Genomic DNA, 22,095 nt, shown 5'->3' with positions numbered 1-22,095 from the left:
TGTGTGTGTGTGTGTGTGTGTGTGTGTGTGTGTTCAGTCCCTCAGTTGTCTCTGACTCTTTGTGACTACATGGACAGTAGCCTGCCGGGCTCCTCTGTCCATGGGATTCTCTAGGCAAGAATACTGGAGTGGGTTGCCATGCCCTCCTCCAAGGGATATTCCTGACCCAGAAATCAAACCTATGTCTTCTGCATCTCCTGCATTGGCAGGCAGATTTTTACCACTAAGCCACCTCGGCCCCATCATGTGTGTATACATATGCCCAAATTCATCAAATGGTACATGTTAGACACATGCAGGCAAAATCAGACATGTAGATCAGTGGAACAGAATAAGGAGTTCAAGAATAAACCCACACACCTACAGTCAATTAATCTATAACAAAGGAGGTAAGAATATGCCATGGAGAAAAGATAGTCTCTTCAAAAAGTGGAGCTGGGAAAGGTGGACAGTCTCATGTAAATCAATTAAGTTAGAACATACACTCACAGCATATATCAAAATAAACTCAAAATGGCTTAAAGACCTAAATATAAGTCATGACGCCATAAACCTCGTAGAAGAGAATGTAGGCAAAACATTCTCAGACATAAATTGTAGCAATCTTTTCTTAGATCAGTCTCCCAAGGCAAAATAAATACAAGCAAAAATAAATGAATGGAACATAATCAAACTTAAAAGCTTTTGCACAGCAAAGGAAACCATAAACAAAATGAAAAGATAACCTATAGAATGGGAGAAACATTTATAAATGACGCAAATGACAAGGGTTTAATTTCCAAAATATACAAACGGTTCATACAACTCAATAGGAAAAAAAATCAAATAACCTTAAGTTTGTTTCCTATGTCTGTGAGTCTGTGATCTTATTTACAAAATTAAAATAGACTCACAGACATAGAAAACAAACTTATGCTAACCCAAGGGGCTAGCAGGGTATGGGGGAGATAAATTAGGAGTTTGAGATTAATGTACACACTACTGTATATAAAATAGGTAAACAACAAGGACCTACTATGTAGTGCAGGGAACTCGACTCAATATTCTGTAACAACTTACATGGAACATATAAAAGGATCCTCTCCACAGGAATGTGTAGGTGGGATTGTGAAGCCTCATTGGGACAATACATCTCAGAGCTACTGACAAGGGCTGATTTGAAAGGAGGCACTGTGAACATAAACAAAGGTTGCAGCTATGTTCCTGATATTGTGTCCAATATACCCAGAATTGGAAATCATAGAGTCCCAAAAAGAAATTAATGGTCATTTTGTCATCTTTATAAAAAAGGAATATGACTTTTCAGGTTAGCTGTTTCCTGTGACTTCTTGTTAGTTTATATCTTTCAGGCAATTTGTCCATTTTATCTAAGCTGTCAAATTTATGGGCATACAGTTATCCATATTATTACTTAATCATCCTTTTAATGTCCATAGTACCCATAATGATATCCTCTCTTTTATTACAAATTTTAGTAATTTATGTTTTCTCTCTTTTGCTCAGTCCATCTGGCTAGAGTTTTATCAGTTTTATTGATTTTATAAACAGCAAGGTTTTGTTTTCATTGATTTTCTATTTTCAATTTTTGATTTCTGCCTTTATCTCTTTTGGTTGTTGTTAATATTTATTTATTTATTCAGCTGTGTTAGGTCTTAGTTGCAGCATGTGGGACCTCCAAACTTCGTTGTAGCATGAGGGTCCTTTAATTGTGGTATGCGAACACTTAATTGCAGCATGTGGGTTCTAGTTCCCTGACCAGGGATTGAACCGAAGTCCTCTGCATTGGGGGCACGGAGTCTTAGCCATTGGACCACCAAGGAAGTCCTGATTTATGGATGGTTTAACAGAAATTTATTTCTCATAGTTCTGAAAGCTGGAAAGTTCAAGCTCATGGTGTCAGCAAATTTGGTTCATGGTGAGGGCCCTCTTCCTGGTTAGAAGACAAATGCCTTCTTACTGTATTCTTACACAGCATACTGAACAAGCTTGTTACCCTCATCTTCTTATAAAGGCACAATTCCATTATGATGTCTTTAGCCCATGACCTGATCCAAACTCAATTATCTCCTAAAGTCCCTTCCTCCAAATACTGGGGATTTAAGGTTTCAATATGTGAATTTTAGGGAGACACAAACATTCAATTCGTAACAGGAAGGAAGTGAATGTCTCTAAAATGGCAACATGAGGCTTCACTTGATGATGGAAATGTTCTATATCTTAACTGTATCAATGACAAAATCATGGTTGTGACACTGTACTATAGTTCAAGAAGGAAGATGTTACCATTGTGGAAAACTGGCTAAAGGGTTCATGAGATCTAGCTAAATTATTTCCTACAACTACATGTGAATCTACAATTATCTAAAAATAAAAAGTTTAGTTACAAATGTGTTTGCAGACCAGGCTCCCCTTTACTGCCTGCACCAAGGAGGCAATTCCCATTCCCTGCCCCACCCTCGGTAGCCAACTGTTCCATCCCAAATATTCTTAACAAGTGACCTGATCAGTGTGGGGTCATAGCCTCCAAACACTATTCTTTTCTCGGAGGTGTTGCCCATGACTTTTAGTGGGGTAAGTCTTTCTGTGCATTGGAGGCTTTTAGCTGCTTATAGCACAGGGTGTTATGCTTAGTTGCTCAGTTGTGTCCGAATTTTTGTGATCCCATGGACTGGAGCCCACCAGGCTCCTCTGTCTGTGTTATTTCCCAGGCCAGAATACTGGAGCGGGTAGCCATTCCCTTCTCCAGGGGATCTTCCCAACCCAGGGATTGAACCCAAGTCTTCCACATTGCAGGCGGATTATTTACTGTCTGAGCCCCCAAGGAAGCCACACAGGGTAAGATGCACCAAACACCACTGTGTTGTGGCCTAGAGGTGATTATCTGATGTATTTTTCTGCCTTTGGGGGTAGGGGCCAGTGACACATTTCACCTAATATAGGTTCCTGAAATCTATACCATGACGTGATACGACTACTGTCCAACCCCTGCAAACCCATGTAGAAATCCCAAGACATATTCCCTTGCCTGGGAGATAGTGTGAAGAAATTTGTCTTTAGTGCTCAGACCTCACCTCAATATCTGGCTAACTGTAGACCTTCTGGTCCAATCCCCAACCTTACAGAGCCCCACCTTTGTCTCACACCCCTGCCTCTCCTCTTCTTCCCTCTCGACCATCAGAGAGCTTACAAAGACAGACACAAGTTTTCAACAACAGGCTTTTATTTTTCTCATAACCATGAGTGTACTATATTGATGCGTAGTTTGGTCTCTAAGTAACTAGCCATTCCTCATGAGCTAGACTTTAAAGATTCTGCAGGGATTTCTGTGGTCTCCGCCACCACTCCCAAATTCTGCTTGCCCTGGTCATCACCGGAAATGGTGGGTTTCTTCACAGTCTCTTGATTTTCCTTTGGTTCCGTTTGGTTTTCAGCCCGTGTCTCATTCATCCTGGGATGGCAGTTGGTTAGTGCTGGCTCTCTAGCTTTCTTGGATTTAATTGAAGGAATGAGAGTTTTCAGAAAGCGTCTTCGGCTCACATTCCCTTGACGGCATCTTTTCACTTGCATGATTCTGTTGGCCTTCTGGAAAGACAATACAATCAGCACAGAGGGGCCATGGTTTTGGGGGAGAGGGTAGGAGATAGATGAGAACAGGGGCTTTGAGAAAAGGACTGCAGACTCAGGAGGGGCATGCCAGTTAAGTCCAGGGTAAGACTCTTGTGGGCATGTTAATGGGGAAGAGGATGAGGATTTTGAGTGGGGTCATCTCACCTTCACACTGCCTCCAGGCCTATACTCAGAGGGCATCCTCTTCTTCCCTGCTTTGGTGTTTGAGGTCTGCTGTTCTATAGAAGTGGTAGGTGTTTGTGATTTCCAGGTCTCCCTCTCCATATTGGTGCTCCCAATGCTCCACCAGTCTTCCTGATCTGTCCATATATGCCCCTCCCAGGACAAGGAAGGGCCACACCCTTAGGCTTTGTTTGGTCAGCAAGGCTCTCTTCCAGCCAATGGTAGCCTTGGAGGGCTTAGACATCACAAAGCACCATCCTGACACATTCATGGAGGAGGGGGAGATGCTGGCAAGGCCAAATCACTCTGGTGGGAGAAAGGGGTGATTTTTAACACTCTTAAATGGCCCTTGAAACTGACCTATCACCCTCCTCATCTCCCCATGTCAAGTCTGGTGGATTACATGGCAGGGAGAGGGTGTCTCCTGAAAACATTTCCCCAGAACCACCCTGTTCAGTGGTACGCTCTGCTTTCTCTTACCCTTCAACCTTGTAAGGGTTTTTGGTATGTCTTACCTTCAATCCATCCAGGGTAACATGACCATATTTAAGTCTGTGTGGATGGGAATTATCTCATTTCCCTCCTACAAATATCTCTACACTCTTTGAAGACCCACTCACTTCCTGGCTACTACCAAGGAAATTTTTCGTCCTACCTTTTTTCCCCAGTGTCTATACAACTCTCCTCAGTTTTCTGTTTTCCAGTCTTAAATCACTGCCTTCAGGCTGTCAAGACTTCAGTGAATAAACTTGCTCTGTTGGGTGTCCCAATTTTGTTTCAAATGTGGGAGGTCTTGCTCATCTCAATAGGTGTGCTACCCAGGCTTAGGTTCTAACAGTTTAGGGAGGAAGAGGCTGATCATACAAGCTGCAAGTTGTGCTGGGTGTTTGCATGCAAAAAAAACTACAACCTAAAAGTGAAGAATGGATGCAGGGAGGGGCTTGGATTAACCAGATGAATGTGTTACTTACATTAAAAAGTTCTCAACATGTATCCTCACCTGCAGGACACTTTTTTTTTTTTATTAGTTGGAGGCTAATTACTTCACAACATTTCAGTGGGTTTTGTCATACATTGACATGAATCAGCCATGGAGTTACATGTATTCCCCATCCCGATCCCCCCTCCCACCTCCCTCTCCACCCAATTCCTCTGGGTCTTCCCAGTGCACCAGGCCGGAGCACTTGTCTCATGCATCCCACCTGGGCTGGTGATCTGTTTCACCATAGATAATATACATGCTGTTCTTTCGAAACATCCCACCCTCACCTTCTCCCACAGAGTTCAAAAGTCTGTTCTGTACTTCTGTGTCTCTTTTTCTGTTTTGCATATAGGGTTATCATTACCATCTTTCTAAATTCCATATATATGTGTTAGTATGCTATAATGTTCTTTATCTTTCTGGCTTACTTCACTCTGTATAATGGGCTCCAGTTTCATCCATCTCATTAGAATTGATTCAAATGAATTCTTTTTAACAGCTGAGTAATATTCCATGGTGTATATGTACCACAGCTTCCTTATCCATTCATCTGCTGATGGGCATCTAGGTTGCTTCCATGTCCTGGCTATTATAAACAGTGCTGTGATGAACATTGGGGTGTACGTGTCTCTTTCAGATCTGGTTTCCTCAGTGTGTATGCCCAGAAGTGGTATTGCTGGGTCATATGGCAGTTCTATTTCCAGTTTTTTAAGAAATCTCCACACTGTTCTCCATAGCGGCTGTACTAGTTTGCATTCCCACCAACAGTGTAAGAGGGTTTCCTTTTCTCCACACCCTCTCCAGCATTTATTGCTTGTAGACTTTTGGATAGCAGCCATCCTGACTGGTGTGTAATGGTACCTCATTGTGGTTTTGATTTGCATTTCTCTGATGATGAGTGATGTTGAGCATCTTTTCATGTGTTTGTTAGCCATCTGTATGTCTTCTTTGGAGAAATGTCTGTTTAGTTCTTTGGCCCATTTTTTGATTGGGTCATTTATTTTTCTGGAATTGAGCTTCAGGAGTTGCTTGTATATTTTTGAGATTAATCCTTTGTCTATTGCTTCATTTGCTATTATTTTCTCCCAATCTGAGGGCTGTCTTTTCACCTTACTTATAGTTTCCTTTGTTGTGCAAAAGCTTTTAAGTTTCATTAGGTCCCATTTGTTTATTTTTGCTTTTATTTCCAATATTCTGGGAGGTGGGTCATAGAGGATCCTGCTGTGATTTATGTGCAGGACACTTTTATCACTTTTTTTTTCATTTATTTTTATTAGTTGGAGGCTAATTACTTTACAATATTGTAGTGGTTTTTGCCATACATTGACATGAATCAGCCATGGATTTACATGTATTCCCCATCCCGATCCCCCCTTCTGCCTCCCTCCCCATCCCATCCCTCTGGGTCTTCCCAGTGCACCAGCCCTGAGCACTTGTCTCATGCATCCAACCTGGGCTGGTGATCTGTTTCACCCTTGATAGTATACTTGTTTCAATGCTATTCTCTCAGAACATCCCACCCTCGCCTTCTCCCACAGAGTCCAAAAGTCTGTTCTGTACTTCTGTGTCTCTTTTTCTGTTTTGCATATAGGGTTATCGTTACCATCTTTTTAAATTCCATATATATGCATTAGTATACTGTATTGGTCTTTATCTTTCTGGCTTACTTCACTCTGTATAATGGGCTCCAGTTTCATCCATCTCATTAGAACTGATTCATATGTATTCTTTTTAATGGCTGAGTAATATTCCATGGTGTATATGTACCACAGCTTCCTTATCCATTCGTCTGCTGATGGACATCTAGGTTGCTTCCATGTCCTGGCTATTATAAATAGTGCTGCGATGAACATTGGGGTGCATGTGTCTCTTTCAGATATAGTTTCCTCGGTGTGTATGCCCAGGAGTGGGATTGCTGTGTCATATGGAAGTTCTATTTCCAGTTTTTTAAGGAATCTCCACACTGTTCTCCATGGTGGCTATACTAGTTTGCATTCCCACCAACAGTGTAAGAGGGTTCCCTTTTCTCCACACCCTCTCCAGCATTTATTGCTTGTAGACTTTTGGATAGGAGCCATTCTGACTGGTGTGTAATGGTACCTCGTTGTGGTTTTGATTTGCATTTCTCTGATACTGAGTGATGTTGAGCATCTTTTCATGTGTTTGTTAGCCATCTGTATGTCTTCTTTAGATAAATGTCTGTTTAGATCCTTGGCCCATTTTTTGATAGGGTCATTTATTTTTCTGGAATTGAGCTGCAGGAGCTGCTTGTATATTTTATTTTACCGTTGGAATTGATAGTGTCCTAACTTTTTTCCTTCTAAAGAAGCCTTCTGGAGAAATACACCTTACCTTTCTGAGGGACACTGGTGGAATTCTTTTTTTATGAACAGCTGTAACAAGCTTCCAGCTTCTTGGTGGAGACACTTCGTGATCAATTTCATTCCATTTACTTCCCTAGGTAGAGAGTCCCTCGTTTGAGTTTTGCCCCTGTACTAAAATAGTGATGGAGTTAGCCATAGGCCAGAGTGGCTGTATTCACATCAGAAAACGGAACTTTCAAAGGAAAGAATACCATCAAAGCTAAAGAAGTCATTTCATAATAATAAAATTGTCAATTAATCCAAAGAAGAAAAATTCCTTAACATTTTGCTCCTAATAGCAGAGCTTCAAACTATATTAAACAAAAACTGAAAGAACTGCAAGGAGAAGCAGACAAATCCACAGTCATAGAGATTTCAATATCCTTATTTTGATAAGTGAATAAAAGAAGTAGAAAGATCAGTAAATATATAGAAAATATGAACTATAATATCAATTCAATTAATCTAGTTGACATTTACAGAATAATCCCAGTAACATGAGAATTTACATTCTTTTCAAGTTCACATGTGACATTTATCAAGATAGATATAATATTCTGGTCATAAAGCAAGTCTGAATAAATTTAGAAGGGTTCAAGTTATGCAAACTTTATTCTCTGACCACAATGGTATTAAATTTGAAGTCAATAAGAGAAACATGTCTGGAAAAATCCCCAAATACTTGGGAACTAAATGATGCACTCCTAAGTAACTAATGGGTCAAAGAAGAAATTAAGGAGAAATTACAATATATTTTAAACAAAATAAAAATGAAAACACAATAGAAGTTATGTGATGCCACCAAAGCAGTATGTACAGGGAAATTTTATATTGCTAAACGCCTGTATTTGAAAAGAAGAAATACCTTCAATCAATGACCTTAGCTTCTCTTTTAAGAATCTATAAAAAGAAAAGCAAGTTAAACTCCAAAAAGTAGTTGAAAGAAAATAAAGACCAAATAATATCAATAAAATAAAAAATAGAAAAACAATAGATAAAATCAATGAGCCCAAATGGGGATTCTTGGAGAATAGCAATAAAATTGACAAACCTAGCCAGACAAATGAAAACAAAAGCAGAAAAGAGACAAAAGCAGAAAAGAGACCTGATATCAGGTAGGGGAAAGGTGACACAAACAACAGATTCCAGGGACAAAAAATAAAAGAAAATAGTATGAACAATGTATGCCAATAAATGTGACAACTTTAATGAAATAGACAGATTCTATGAAAGACACAAACTACCAAAGCTCACCCAAGAAGAAATACTTTTCAGTTAGACCTGAGCTTATGTTAACTCTTGGTAGACTGTTATATAAGCTTCAGCAAGGAGGCTGGTTGCCAGAGGAACCAACCATGTGGTTAGAAGGTTAGAACTTTCAGCCTCCCACTCCACTTTTGGAGAGGAGTGAGAGGGCTGAAGACTGAGTAACTCACCAGTGACCAATGATTTAATCAGTCGTGCCTATGTAACGGAAACTATGAAAGTAAAAGTAAAGTCATTCAGTCGTGTCTGACTCTTTTCAACCCCCATGGACTGTAGCCTACCAGGCTCCTCCATCCATGGAATTTTCCAGGCAAGAGTACTGGAGTGGGTTGCCACTTCTTTCTCCAGGGGATCTTCCTGACCCAGGGATCGAACCCGGGTCTCCCACACTGCAGGTGGACGCTTTACCATTTGAGGCACCAGGGAAGCCCTGGAACCTCTATAAAAATCTCTAAACAAAACAGTTTGGGGAACTCCCAGGTTGGCTAACACTTCAAGGTTCTGGGAGGTTCACACACCTGAAAAGGGCATGGAGGCTCCATGTTGCTTCCCGCATACCTTGCCCTATGCATCTCTTCCTTTTGACTCGTTCTTTGATGTATCCTTCACTTTATTTCTAAGTAAAAGAAAGAGGAGGAAAAAGGAGAAGGACAAGGAACAGAAGTACATAACCCAAATAGCTCTCTATATATTAATGAAATTTGAAGCTGTAGTTAAAATATATCCGTGGGAGAATGTTTCAGGTCCAGATGGACTTGCTAGTGGATTAAACCAAATATTTAAAGAAGAATTAGCACCAACTCTTCATGTGTGTGTGTTGTGTGTGTGTTAAGTCGCTTCAGTTGTGTCTGACTCTGTGCAACCCTGTGGACTATAGCCCGCTAAGCTCCTCCATCCATGGGATTCTCCCAGCAAGAATACTGGAGTGGGTTGCCATGCCCTCCTCCCGGGAATCTTTCTGACCCAGGGATTGAACCCGATTCTCTTACATCTCATGCACTGGCACACAGGTTCTTTACCACTCAGTTCAGTTCAGTCTCTCAGTCATGTCTGACTCTTTTCGACCCCATGGACTGCAGCATGCCAGGCCTCCCTGTCCATCAGCAACTCCCAGAGTTTAATAAAACTCATGTCCATTGAGTCAGTGATGCCATCCAACCATCTCATCCTCTGTCATCCTCATTCAGGACTGATTTCCTTTAGGATGGACTGGTTGGATCTCCTTGTAGTCCAAGGGACTCTCAAGAGTCTTCTCCAACACCACAGTTCAAAAGCATCAATTCTTTGGCACTCAGCTTTCTTTATAGTCCAACTCTCACATCCATACATGACTACTGGAAAAACCATAGCTTTGACTAGACAGACCTTTATTGGTAAATTAATGTCTCTGCTTTTTAATATGCTGTCTAGGTTGGTCATAACTTTTCTTCCAAAGGAGCAAGCGCCTTTTAATTTCATGGCTGCAGTCACCATCTGCAGTGATTTTGGAGCCCAGAAAAATAAAGTCAGCCACTGTTTCCACTGTTTCCCCATCTATTTGCCATGAAGTGATGGGACCAGATGCCATGATCTTAGTTTTCTGAATGTTGAGCTTTCAGTCAACTTTTTATCTCTCCTCTTTCACTTTCATCAAGAGGCTTTTTAGTTGTCCTTCACTTTATGCCATAAGGGTGGTGTCATCTGCATATCTGAGGTTATTGATATTTCTCCCAGCAATCTTGATTCCAGCTTGTGCTTCATCTAGCCCAGCATTTCTCATGATGTACTTTGCATATAATTTAAATAAGCAGGGTGACAATATACAGCCTTGAGGTACTCCTTTCCCTATTTGGAATCAGTCTGTTGTTCCATGTCCAGTTCTAACTGTTGCTTCCTGACCTGCATACAGATTTCTCAAAAGGCAGGTCAGGTGGTTTTCATAAACTCTTCCAAAAATAGAAAAGGAGAAAACACTTCCAAACTGGTTCTCTGAGGTCAATATTGTCCTGAAACCAAAACCAAAGACTTTACAGAAAAATAAAACTCAATGCCAATTTTTGTTATTGTTTAGTCACTAAGTCATGTCCAACTTTTTTGCAACCCTGTGAACTGTAGCCTGCCAGGCTCCTCTGTCCATGCAATTTCCCAAGCAAGAATACTAGAGCGGGTTGCCATTTCCTTCTCCAGGGCATCTTCCCAACCCAGGATCAAACTCAGTTCTCCTGCATTTGTAGGCAGGTTCTTTACTATTGAGCCTGCAGGGAAGCCCAGTGAACAAAATCCAGTAATCTATAAAAAGGATTATACCCCATGACTATGTGCAATTTTTCCCAGGAATTCAATATTGGTTTAACATCCAAAAATCAATCAATGTAATATACCATATTTATTGGCTAATTATTTTTTTGGCTGCACCAGGTGGTATGCTGGATCTCAGTTCCCTGACCAGGGGTGCGACCATGCCCTCTGCAGTGGAAGCAAAGATTCTTAACCACTGGACCACTAGGGAAGTCTCTAATTGATTAAAATTTTTAAAATACATGATCATTTCAACAGACTCAAAAAGAGCATTTGACAAAATCTAATACCCCTTGTGGCTCAGCTGGCAAAGAATCTGCCTGCAATGTGGGAGACCTGGGTTCGATCCCAGAGTTGGGAAGATGCCCTGGAGAAGGAAAGTCTATCCACTCCAGTATTCTGGCCTAGAGAATTCTATGGACTGCATAGTCCATGGGGTCTCAAAGAGTCGACACGACTGAGAGATTTTCACTTTCACTTTCAGTATTCTTTCATTATAAAAGCACTCAACAAACAAGGAATACAAGGAAAGTTCTTCAACCTGATAAAAGCAGCATATAAAAACAACACAGCTAACATCATATTTCAGTGGGAAAGATTGGATGCTTTTCCCCTAAGATCAGGAACAAGATAAGAATACCCATTCTCACCATTTATATTGAACATGGAAATTAGGCAAGAAAAAATAATGAAAGGCATCATGTTGGAATGGAAAAAATAAAATTACCTTTATTCACAGATGACATGCTAGTAAAACTAATAAATTAATTTTTAGGATAGCAGTACAAATTTTAGTTTAGCAACATTGTAGATTACAAGATCAATATGCAAAAATCAATTTTATTTCTATATGGTATCAATGACCAATCAAATACTGAAACAAAAATATTTACAATAGCAACTAAAAATAAGATAAGCTAAGAGAAAATTTTAACAAAATGTGTGAAAGAATTGTGCACTGAAAACTATAAAATGTTATCAAGATGATTAAGTCAACAAATGAAGAAATAGAGCCCTTGTTAACTGATCAGAAGACTCAATATTAAGATGTCAGGTATTTCCAAGTTGGTCTACAGATTCAGAACAATCCCAATCAATAACCCATCAGGTTTTTTTTTGTAGAAACTGACAATATGGTTTTTATTTTTATTATTTTTTATCACAAGTTATTTTAATATTCTTTAACCTTAATTGAACATGCCCCCTTTTCTCTCAGAAAACAACTACAAGTTCATTATCTGATGAATAGACACAATATAAATGAAATCTGTTAAAATGACTTTATCATTGATGTACCATCATTATCACTTCCAAAATGTTCTAAGCTTTTTGAGACATAAATTACCACTTGTGCTTTACAGAATACTCAGTTCAACTTATGATTATACCAGGATATTTCTACACTATATTATTTCTGGGGGAAAATTTGTACTGCTATCCTAAAAATTAATTAGTCCATTTTGACATACATCTTCAGAAATATTCAAAATTGTTTTAATAGAAAAGTTTGTCTTGAAACACCTATATATATTTTCCTATTTAGTAAATTTTTTTCCTTTTTTTAGTTAATTAATTTATTTTAATTGGAGGTTAATTACTTTACAATATTGTAGTGGTTTTTGCCATACACTGACATGAATCAGCCATGGATGTACATGTGTTCCCCATCCTGAACCCCCCTCCCACCTCCCTCCCGATCCCATCCCTCAGGGTCATCCCAGTGCACCGGCCCTGAGCATCCTGTCTCATGCATCGAACCTGGATTGACGGTATATTTCACATATGGTAATATACATGTTTCAATGCTATTCTTTCAATTCATCCCACCCTCGCCTTCTCCCACAGAGTCCAAAAGTCTGTTCTTTACATCTGTGTCTCTTTTGCTGTCTTGCCTATAGGGTTATCGTTACCATCTTTCTAAATTCCATATATATGCGTTAATATACTGCAATGGTGTTTTTCTTTCTGACTTACTTCACTCTGTATAATAGGCTCCAGTTTCATTCACCTCATTAGTACTGATTCAAATATTCTTTTTAATGGCTGAGTAATATTCCATGGTGTATATGTACCACAGCTTTCTTATCCATTCGTCTGCTGATGGGCATCTAGGTTGCTTCCATGTCCTGGCTATTATAAACAGTGCTGCGATGAACATTGGGGTGCACGTGTCTCTTTCAGATCTGGTTTCCTCGGTGTGTATGCCCAGAAGTGGGATTGCTGGGTCATATGGCAGTTCTATTTCCAGTTTTTTAAGAAATCTCCACACTGTTCTCCATAGTGGCTGTACTAGTTTGCATTCCCACCAACAGTGTAAGAGGGTTCCCTTTTCTCCACACCCTCTCCAGCATTTATTGCTTGTAGACTTTTGGATTGCAGCCATTCTGACTGGCGTGAAATGGTACCTCATTGTGGTTTTGATTTGCATTTCTCTGATACTGAGTGATGTTGAGCATCTTTTCATGTGTTTGTTAGCCATCTGTATGTCTTCTTTGGAGAAATGTCTGTTTAGTTCTTTGGCCCATTTTTTGATAGGGTCATTTATTTTTCTGGAATTGAGCTGCATGAGCTGCTCATATATTTTTGAGATTAATTCTTTGTTTCTTCATTTGTTATTATTTTCTCCCATTCTGAAGGCTGTCTTTTCACCTTGCTAATAGTTTCCTTTGTTGTGCAAAAGCTTTTAAGTTTCATTAGGTCCCATTTGTTTATTTTTGCTTTTATTTCCAATATTCTGGGAGGTGGGTCATAGAGGATCCTCCTGTGATTTATGTCAGAGAGTGTTTTGCCTATGTTTTACTCTATGAGTTTTGTAGTTTCTAGTCTTATGCTTAGATCTTTAATCCATTTTGAGTTTATTTTTGTGTATGGTGTTAGAACATGTTCTAGTTTCATTCTTTTACAAGTGGTTGACCAGTTTCCCCAGCACCACTTGTTAAAGAGATTGTCTTTTCTCCATTGTGTATTCTCAATATGGTTTTTAAATTCCAATGAAAAGACCAACAACTCAATCAAGCTTAGAAAAGAACAAAGTCACAGGACAAGTGGTGCCTGATTTTTACTTATAGTGAAGCTACAATAATCAAAGCAATGTTATTTTTGCATAAAAGTAGAAAAATAGATCAATGGAACAGAAATGAAAAGTCCAGAAACAAAACCACACATATATAGACAACTGATTTTTGACAGAAGTGCATAGGCAATTCAGTAGAGCAAGTACAGTCTTAACAACAAAGGGTTCTGGAAAAATTGAATATCAATATGCAAAAATATTAACTTAAAATGGATTATAGACTGAAATGTAAAACCTAAAACTATAAAACTTTTATAAGAAAATATAGGAGAAAACAGTTGTGATCTTAGGTTGGATAAAGATTTTTTCAGATGTGACACCAACGTACAATCATAAAAGAACATGTTGATAAATTAGATTTTATCAAAGTCAGATAAAAACTTCTTCTCTTTGAACAACATGATAAGGGAATTAAAAGTCAAACAGCAGACAGGAAGAGAATATTTGCAAACCATATATATGATAGAAAGCTTATATCCAAATATATAGTCCTCAAAACTCATTAACAAGAAAGCAAACAGCCAAGTTCTGAAAACTGGGCAAAAGTTTTGGACAAACACTTCATCAGAGAAAATATATGAGGGGTTAAAAAGCACATTTAAAAGTGTTAAAAATCATTAGTCATTGGGGAAATGCATATTAAAAGCAAAATGACATGTAACTACATAGTCAGTAGAATGGCTAAAACGAAAAGGCTGATCATACTATGTGTTGGCCAGGACGTGAAGAAACAAGAACTCTCATACACAACTGTTGGGAATGTAAATGGGAGAAGCAAACTGGAGAACAATTTGGCAATGTTTTAGAAAGTTAAAAACATAAATCTACAATATGTTTTGACCATTTCACTCCTAGGTATTTATCAAAGAGAAATGAAACCGTGTGTTCACACAAGGACTTGTAAACAAATGGTCATAGTAATTTTATTTGTAATAACCCCAAACTGAAAACTGTAGAGGTTCTATCAACAGATGAGTAGATTAACAAATTGTATTGATAATCTATATTAAAATTATATACATATATATATGTATAACTAAATCACTGTGCTATACACCTAAAACTAACACAACATTGTAAATCAAGTATACTTCAATTTAAAAAGAGAAATGCATTTTATTAATGAGTCCTTAAACGTGAACTGATCAAGATGAGAAGAGGAGCATACATTAAAAAAAGCATATAATCTGGTTTTGTTATAAATCATGTTTTTGTAGCCCACATTTTATTTTGTTAATTACTTTTTCTACCCACACATGAAAGATGAATAATTGAAGACTAGCAACAGATCATCTACTATATCTTAATGTCAGTTTATTGTTCAGCTACCATTGTTTTTGGTGAGAATATTTAATTAAAAAGGTGACATTTATGTAACGATCATTATGAAAACACTTTAATGTAAATAATATATCCTATCACGTGAAATAATGAAAATATGGTATCTTTACCCTTATTCAGATTATACTACTTGAATATGATGTATTTGGATTACTTTAATTGTTTTACTGAGCCTTCAGATAGTAATGTCTATCATGTTTAAATCAGCTGGTGAAAGAAAATGTTTTATGAAGAATGGTTCTGCAATTCATTTAAAACTTCTAATAAGATAGCACCCTGAATGTTATTTCTGTAATTTATATGCTAGTTTATACAAAAAATTTATAGAAATATAGTATTTAATATTGGGAAGAGTTTAGTAGAAACAGAACATCTCAACTGGTCTGTTTCCTTTCATCAGACAAAATTCTGTAATCTTTTATAGTGTTCATTTTCCCTTGGCAGCCAAGAACCCAAAAGCCACATGGATGGAATGATTACTGGTCATAATTATTTTATTTTGGCTCTAGTACAATTGCTGTATTTGTTTTTCTAAAATTTAAATTCTTTTAATTATCTAAGTATTACATGTATAAAATACCCTGTTAATTTTTAAAATGTATAGATAAAAGTAAAGATTCTCCTTACAGCTTACACTAATCCCAGATGGTGAGCAAAGTTATCTCTTTAGTTATTGTTCCAGAATTTACCTCTTGGTACATTTGGAGGAAACTTTAGATTCTGAAATATGAGGTTAAATATTTTGAAAGCCAATGAATGCTTCCAAATTACCTTCAGAGTTACTAGAATTTATCCATCCATTCATTAACTCATTAAATATCTATGTGTGCTGTGTGTGTTATGTGTTTAGTCAATAAGTTGTGTTCAGCTCTTTGTAACACTTTGGACTGTAGCCTACCAGGTACCTCTGTCCATGGGATTTTTCAAGCAAGAATACTGGAGTGGGTTGCTATTTCCTCCTCCAGGAGATCTTCCTGATACATGAATAGAATCTGCATCTCCTGTGTCTCCTGCATTGTAGGCAGATTCTTTACCCTCTGAGTCGACAGGGAAGCCCATTAAAATATATATATTTAAAAAGAAAGAAAGACATTGAGGCTCAGAGAACTTAAGAGACTTTTTCAAGGTCACACATTAATAAGAAGTAGAGGGCCTAGATTTGAGTCTAGGTCTGAGTCTAGACTCATTGCCAGTGTCATCGCATTACTTCTCTTCTTCTCGTCATTTCTCCACTTCCTCCACACATAAAATGCCTTTCCCTCTCTCACATCTATCCAGAGCACATACACCCTAAGAACTGTTTCTGCCTCCCAACTGTAACCTGAGGACCAGATTCCAATGGCACAGTAGAGATATGAGATAATCAGATGTTCTGATTTTTCTAACAAAATCAGCTGGATTCCTTTTGACACCCCAGTTCATATCTTGAAACAAAAGGGAGAAAACAGTTTGGCTAGTATAGGATACACTTCTGAAATGACAACTCTCAAAACACACTATTTTTCTGAAGAGCAAATTGCTGCCCCCATTTAAAGCACTGCCTTGGCTCTCCACCTGTGTCATAGTGGCCCAACAGAGAGTCTGATGCAGGAGATCTGCAGATTTTCAAAAGCTTCCCAGCAGATTCTAAGTTGTGGTTTGGGTCACATTTCACAGGGTAAGACACCTGGTGTGAGGGAGCAGGGTTATGCCTTTCCTGAAGCCGACTTGTAGAAGTCAGCCTCTCACTCCTTTGAATCCCCTTCCTGACTCTCCAAAATGATGTGATTCTAGGACTCTATGTGGGACATTGCTTAGCCTTTTCCTACATCGTGCTCACCATTTTCCACAACCAGACACAAGGTCCTCAAATGCAGAGCCCATGCCTTTTTTGACTTTGTAATCCTTCCTGTGGCTGACCCAATGCCCAGCACATAGTAGGTCTTTATCACATTTGTGATTGCACGCTGAATTTTAGATCAAACAAAAAAGAAGTCAGATCTTTTTCAGCTTAAAAAAGTTCTTATCACTTTATAATGATCAATTTCACTTTGCAAGGTTCATGGAGAGGATGGTATTGAAACAAGGGAGGGAAAGGAGGAATTTTCCTCTGACATTGCCTACCTGAAAGAAAGAAAGTTAGTTACTTAGTCGTATCCGGCTCTTTGTAACCCCATGGACTGTAGCCCACCAGGCTCCTCCATGGGATTCTTCAGGCAAGAGTACTGGAGTGGGTTCCACTTCCTTCTCCAGGGGATCTTCCCGACCCAGGGATCGAACCTAGGTCTCCTGCATTGCAGGCAGACGCTTTACCAACTGAGCCATCAGGGAAGCTTACCTGAAGCATGGGTAATACCACTTAGCGTTCACATTGTTCATAGTCAAAAACAGTCAAGATGGTTTGAGCTTCAGACTATATAAAAAACAGAAGAGAAGTAATTTATTTATTTATTTATTTATTTTGGCCACACAGCTTGCAAGATCTTAGTTCCTTGACCAGGAATCAAATCCCAGTCCCTGTCAATGAAAGCCCAAATTCTAAGCACTAGAAGTCCCAAATCTTTAAAGTAGGTTACAAAGTTCAAAACAGAACAAAGCTCAAAGTAGGTTCTGACATAAAAGTAGATGACATTTTGGATTTTGTTTAATAAAAAGGAAAATCAGACCCATACTTCACTAAGTAATTTTGACTGCACTGACAAAAATAACCATCACTGATTTCTGAAGTGGCTGGTATCAACTTTCTGAGTGTGTCTGTATCAGACACTAACTTTCCTTATCATGAAAATCTCTTTTAAAATTGAGAAGGCGGAAATATTCCATCATTTTCTCTAATAATTTTATTAACAGTTCTTCAAAGTATAACATTGATTAAAAAAAAAAAAAAGATATTCGGAGGAAGCCAGCTAAAAGTTCAAACTGCAAAAATGTAACTCCAAAGAAAATATTCATCATCACCAGTGTCCATATAATTCCAAGAAATAAGAAAATTTCATTGCTTCTTTTTGTAGTCAAAATTGTTCACATTGTCAGTGTAAACTTCACTACTTTACAAAGCAGGGACCAGCTTGTTTTGTTTTTTTTTTTTTAATTGTTTCATCTTCATCTTCCTTCTTAAAGCAGATGGGAATACCCCTGATATCTTATAAATGTGATAATCCAAATGGTTAAGGAGAGAGATGGAGAAGTATGTCTTCGAACAGCAAGTCTAACTCATCAGAAGCGATATTGGTTTCCACAGACCACACATACCAAGATTCCCAGCTGGATGGGACCTTGGACATCAGCTTGCTCAACATCCTCATTTCCTCAGAAGGAAACTGTCTATGGATAGGCAATCAATGAAAAGCAACAAAATGTGCCCTTCCAGTTGAATAAACCCCTCTGTAATCAGGCCTAGGATGTGAAGTCGAGACATCTGGATAAAAGATAGATAATTTGAATGACTTGTCTATGGGCCCAAACCAAGATCTCATTCCTAGTCCCAGTGAGCAGGTCACTTTTGACTGGGTCCCCACACATGAGTGTCAAATGCTGTGTCAAAGCCTACAAATGGATCTCTCTAGGCCTCCATGGCTGGGGCAGTGCACACATGTTGGTTTAATGACCAGATGCTGAGTGCTAGCAGGCCAGCTTCCCAGTATGCTTTGATGCCTACACCTTCTTGACCCCTAACTGCCACAAATGAAGAAGTTAAACTAAGGGATTCACTTTTAGTGCTGTTTCTCCATAGTAACAAACGCAAGGGAGGAAATTGACAGAAGTTTGACATTTTCTTGATTGACTTTAACATTCATCACAATGATGAGAAGGTTAATGCATCCAGAGAGATGAAATACCAGAGACATTTTAAAACATATTGACTCCATGTCAGTCTTTTAAGTTGTTATCATTTTTAAAAACTATAGGCTATGGCTGCAAAAGAACTAAATAATGAACAATAGCATAAAACAGCAAGAGAACTGCAACTTAACGAACTTTGCTTCATTGCCTAAGGTTCATTGATAGAAAATACTAGCGTAATTCAATTATCTGTAAACTTGGAAACCAAGACCCAGGGAGGAGGAAGGATTTGCCCAAGTCAATAGCAGAGACAAAACTGGAACCCAGACTTTCCACTAAGCCAGTGCCTTGTAAATCCTGCTACACTGGTAAGTCAGCAATGTACACCTTTTTTTCTTAAGAATGTATGAATTGTAGCCCACGGCTCATCAAAATTTATAGAGCCATCAATGTCTGCAATAAAAGACTCAGCTAGATTTCCTTTCTAATGAAAGGATTAAAAACACCATTTGAGAGAACATTGTTTATTTGCAATATCTGCTCCTGTTAAGCTTGATTTAGTGTTTAAGCAGAGAGATCTAATCTCATACAAATCTCAACAGTAAATAATTCAGGTTCCAAATCAGATAAGGTATGAATTCTACCTCCACATTTGTGTTCCCTTCTCTAATTGACAATAAAGGCTTTTGCTGCCATTTATACAGGGAATGGTGTGTCTTACCTGTAATCAGATGAATTCTTTGAATTAAATACTGCTCAATTGCCTTCTAATTTGACATTTTCTTTAAACAATCAGAACCCACAAGTTTCTTAAATTCAAGCAGACATTCATTTTTGTTTGCTGAAGTGTTTTTTTGTAAAAGAAATCTACAGAGTTCTGAAGTCTTAATTATAACTGAGCTTTAAATATTGAAATTCTAAACACTTAAAGACAATATTAGATATTTGCATGCTGTGTGACATACTTGCCTGATTTCCCATGGGCTAATGCAGAGAGCAGAATTTCAATCATTTTCTCATTCTGACTTCTGGCTTTTCACATCAGCAAATATTTCCTGATTGTCCTTTCTGAGCAGGGTTCTGTGGTTGACCCAGAGATGAGATGGAAAGGAGCAGGTGGAGGAAGGAGAGAGGTGAACAGGTACAGGGATGATTAAAACCTGTCTTTATCCTCCCATCACTTGTGGTCTAGAAAGAGTATTAAGACAGGGGCATATGTATTCACTCAGGATGGTCAATGGATGGAGGAAGTGTTTCAGGGCAGACTTTCAGGAAGACCTCCCAGAGGAGAGGGGATGGGAACTTGACTTTTGTAGAAGAATTTCAACAGGCATACCTAGGGGGCTGGGAACGAGAGAGTATTTCAGGTGGAAGGAACAGCAAGAGCAATGGTACAGAGGTAGGAAAGGGCAGACAAGACTGGAGACTGAAAGGAAATAAGTCCATAAACTTTGATTGACTGTATTTGGTAGGGCTCATAAACGCAACAAAGCCATATGGCTGGCTAATTAGAGACAGTCATTCCAATGCTCTTGTGGCATTAAGATAAGCTACCTCCAGCAGCTCTCGGTCCAAGGCTTATTTTTGTGACTGTAATCCATCTAATGGCAATGGCTTATGAGCTATTGTCTAGCCAGGCCCCACTGGAAGTTTCTATCAAAGGTGATAATGAGAACTGGGAGGTCCCAGGATTTGGGACAGACGTAGAGCCCTTCTCTGTGTCTGATAAGGTACCAGGATTCTTGTGTTTGCTTGGAACATTGCAAATTCAAGACAGCAAAGAGTGGAGTCCGAGGCAGGTTGTTTCCTTTTGATGGGCCCCATGAGGGCGCTGAGGGACTCCTCAAGCTGCAAGCCTCTGAAATAACCCTCACTGATTTCAGGACATGCAGAGATAGAATCTGTAAGTCTGAGGCTGGGAGCTGTAATTCTCTACAGCTGTTCTCTAAACAAAAACCCACAGATGCAAACTGGAGCAAACAGTTAAGAAACAAGAAAAGTCTGTTTGTACAATAGACCAATTTTTAAAACTCCCTTCCAGAAATTCCCACCTTCCATTTCCCATTGGGACACAGCTCAAAGCTGCCCTCTGAAACATACAAAACACAGCAGCTACAATCTCCACAGCAGGAAGGAACAGACCCAACAACCATTCATCATACCTATACTGCCAAATGCTTCATGTGAATGCTTTAGTCCACATGCTCTTTCTTCTTTAAGATCTCTAACACCATCAAATCCATGATGATCATACATTGTGCATTTGACAGTAGTGACCAAGACTGGTCACCCCTTTCAGGCACTAGCATTTGGAATCAAAATAAAGGGTCTTCACTGCTTTATAAGAGACCAAGGCGCAGAAACTTGATGCACAAAAGGCAACTTCTCTTCCCTACTACAAACACTGCCTATTTATGATATCATGTCTTTGAGACCCAGTTACCTCACCTGTAAAACAGCATAATGATTCTTACCCTAACTACCACACAGAGGAGGAATAAAGGAGCAAATAGACGTGAGACTTGTTTGTAAGTTTTGAAGCACAGAACACATGTATGTTATAGTGCATTCTGGAGCTGAAGAGTCACCTAGGGCAATCCTCTTGTGAAACAGGAGAGATCCTGAGTTCTCATAGAGGGGCAGATGCATGAGCAAAGTCCCACAATGGGGCAATGGTATGGCAGAGTCTAGAAACCAGGCCCTTGATTCACACCCCAGTTCACTTTTCATTACACCACAACTGCTTTGTGTTTTTCTGAAAATAAGGAAGGATGCTGAGAGTCAGAGGAGACTGAAGCAGTTAGAGTTAGCTAGGACAGAGCACCAAAGAAGAAAGACCTGCACAGAGAGAAAATTATGGAGATTCACAGAGGATCCCTCTCATGTATTCATACTAATCAGTACATGCATATGAAAAAACTAGCCAAGGCCAGAGAAAGAACTTTCCCCCCAATTCAGGGACTCTATGCTTGGAATTCTCATGGGCTGGGAATAGAGCCAGTTCCCACCAGCCACACTGGAAACCTCATAATTCACAGAGCAGAGTATAGAGGATTCAGAAGAGTCTTGCTTCCATGGTAGGAAATAATTAACTATAGAACAAATCCTGCTGTTTCCTCCTAAAGTTTTAAAGAAAACCACAAAAGATAAAAACTATTCCAAGCAACCTAACTGCATACCAGAAAAAAAGCTAAAGGAAAATGTAAAAATATCCAACATAAGCAACAAAATACAGGCAAACT

At 38.8% G+C, this 22,095-nt stretch overlaps 1 non-coding gene across 1 annotated transcript; it reads right to left on the bottom strand.

Moving 5' to 3' along the window:
• Positions 1–17,328: 17,328 nt before the first annotated feature.
• Positions 17,329–17,401, bottom strand: TRNAC-GCA. The gene has a single exon. It is a non-coding gene; the product is annotated as a tRNA-Cys (tRNA).
• Positions 17,402–22,095: the final 4,694 nt, after the last annotated feature.

The sequence above is a fragment of the Cervus elaphus genome, chromosome X (genome assembly GCF_910594005.1).
Source record: "Cervus elaphus chromosome X, mCerEla1.1, whole genome shotgun sequence".
Lineage (NCBI taxonomy): Eukaryota > Metazoa > Chordata > Mammalia > Artiodactyla > Cervidae > Cervus > Cervus elaphus.
The sequence above is the reverse complement of the archived record's forward strand: the minus strand, read 5'-3'. Positions and strand labels throughout refer to the sequence as shown.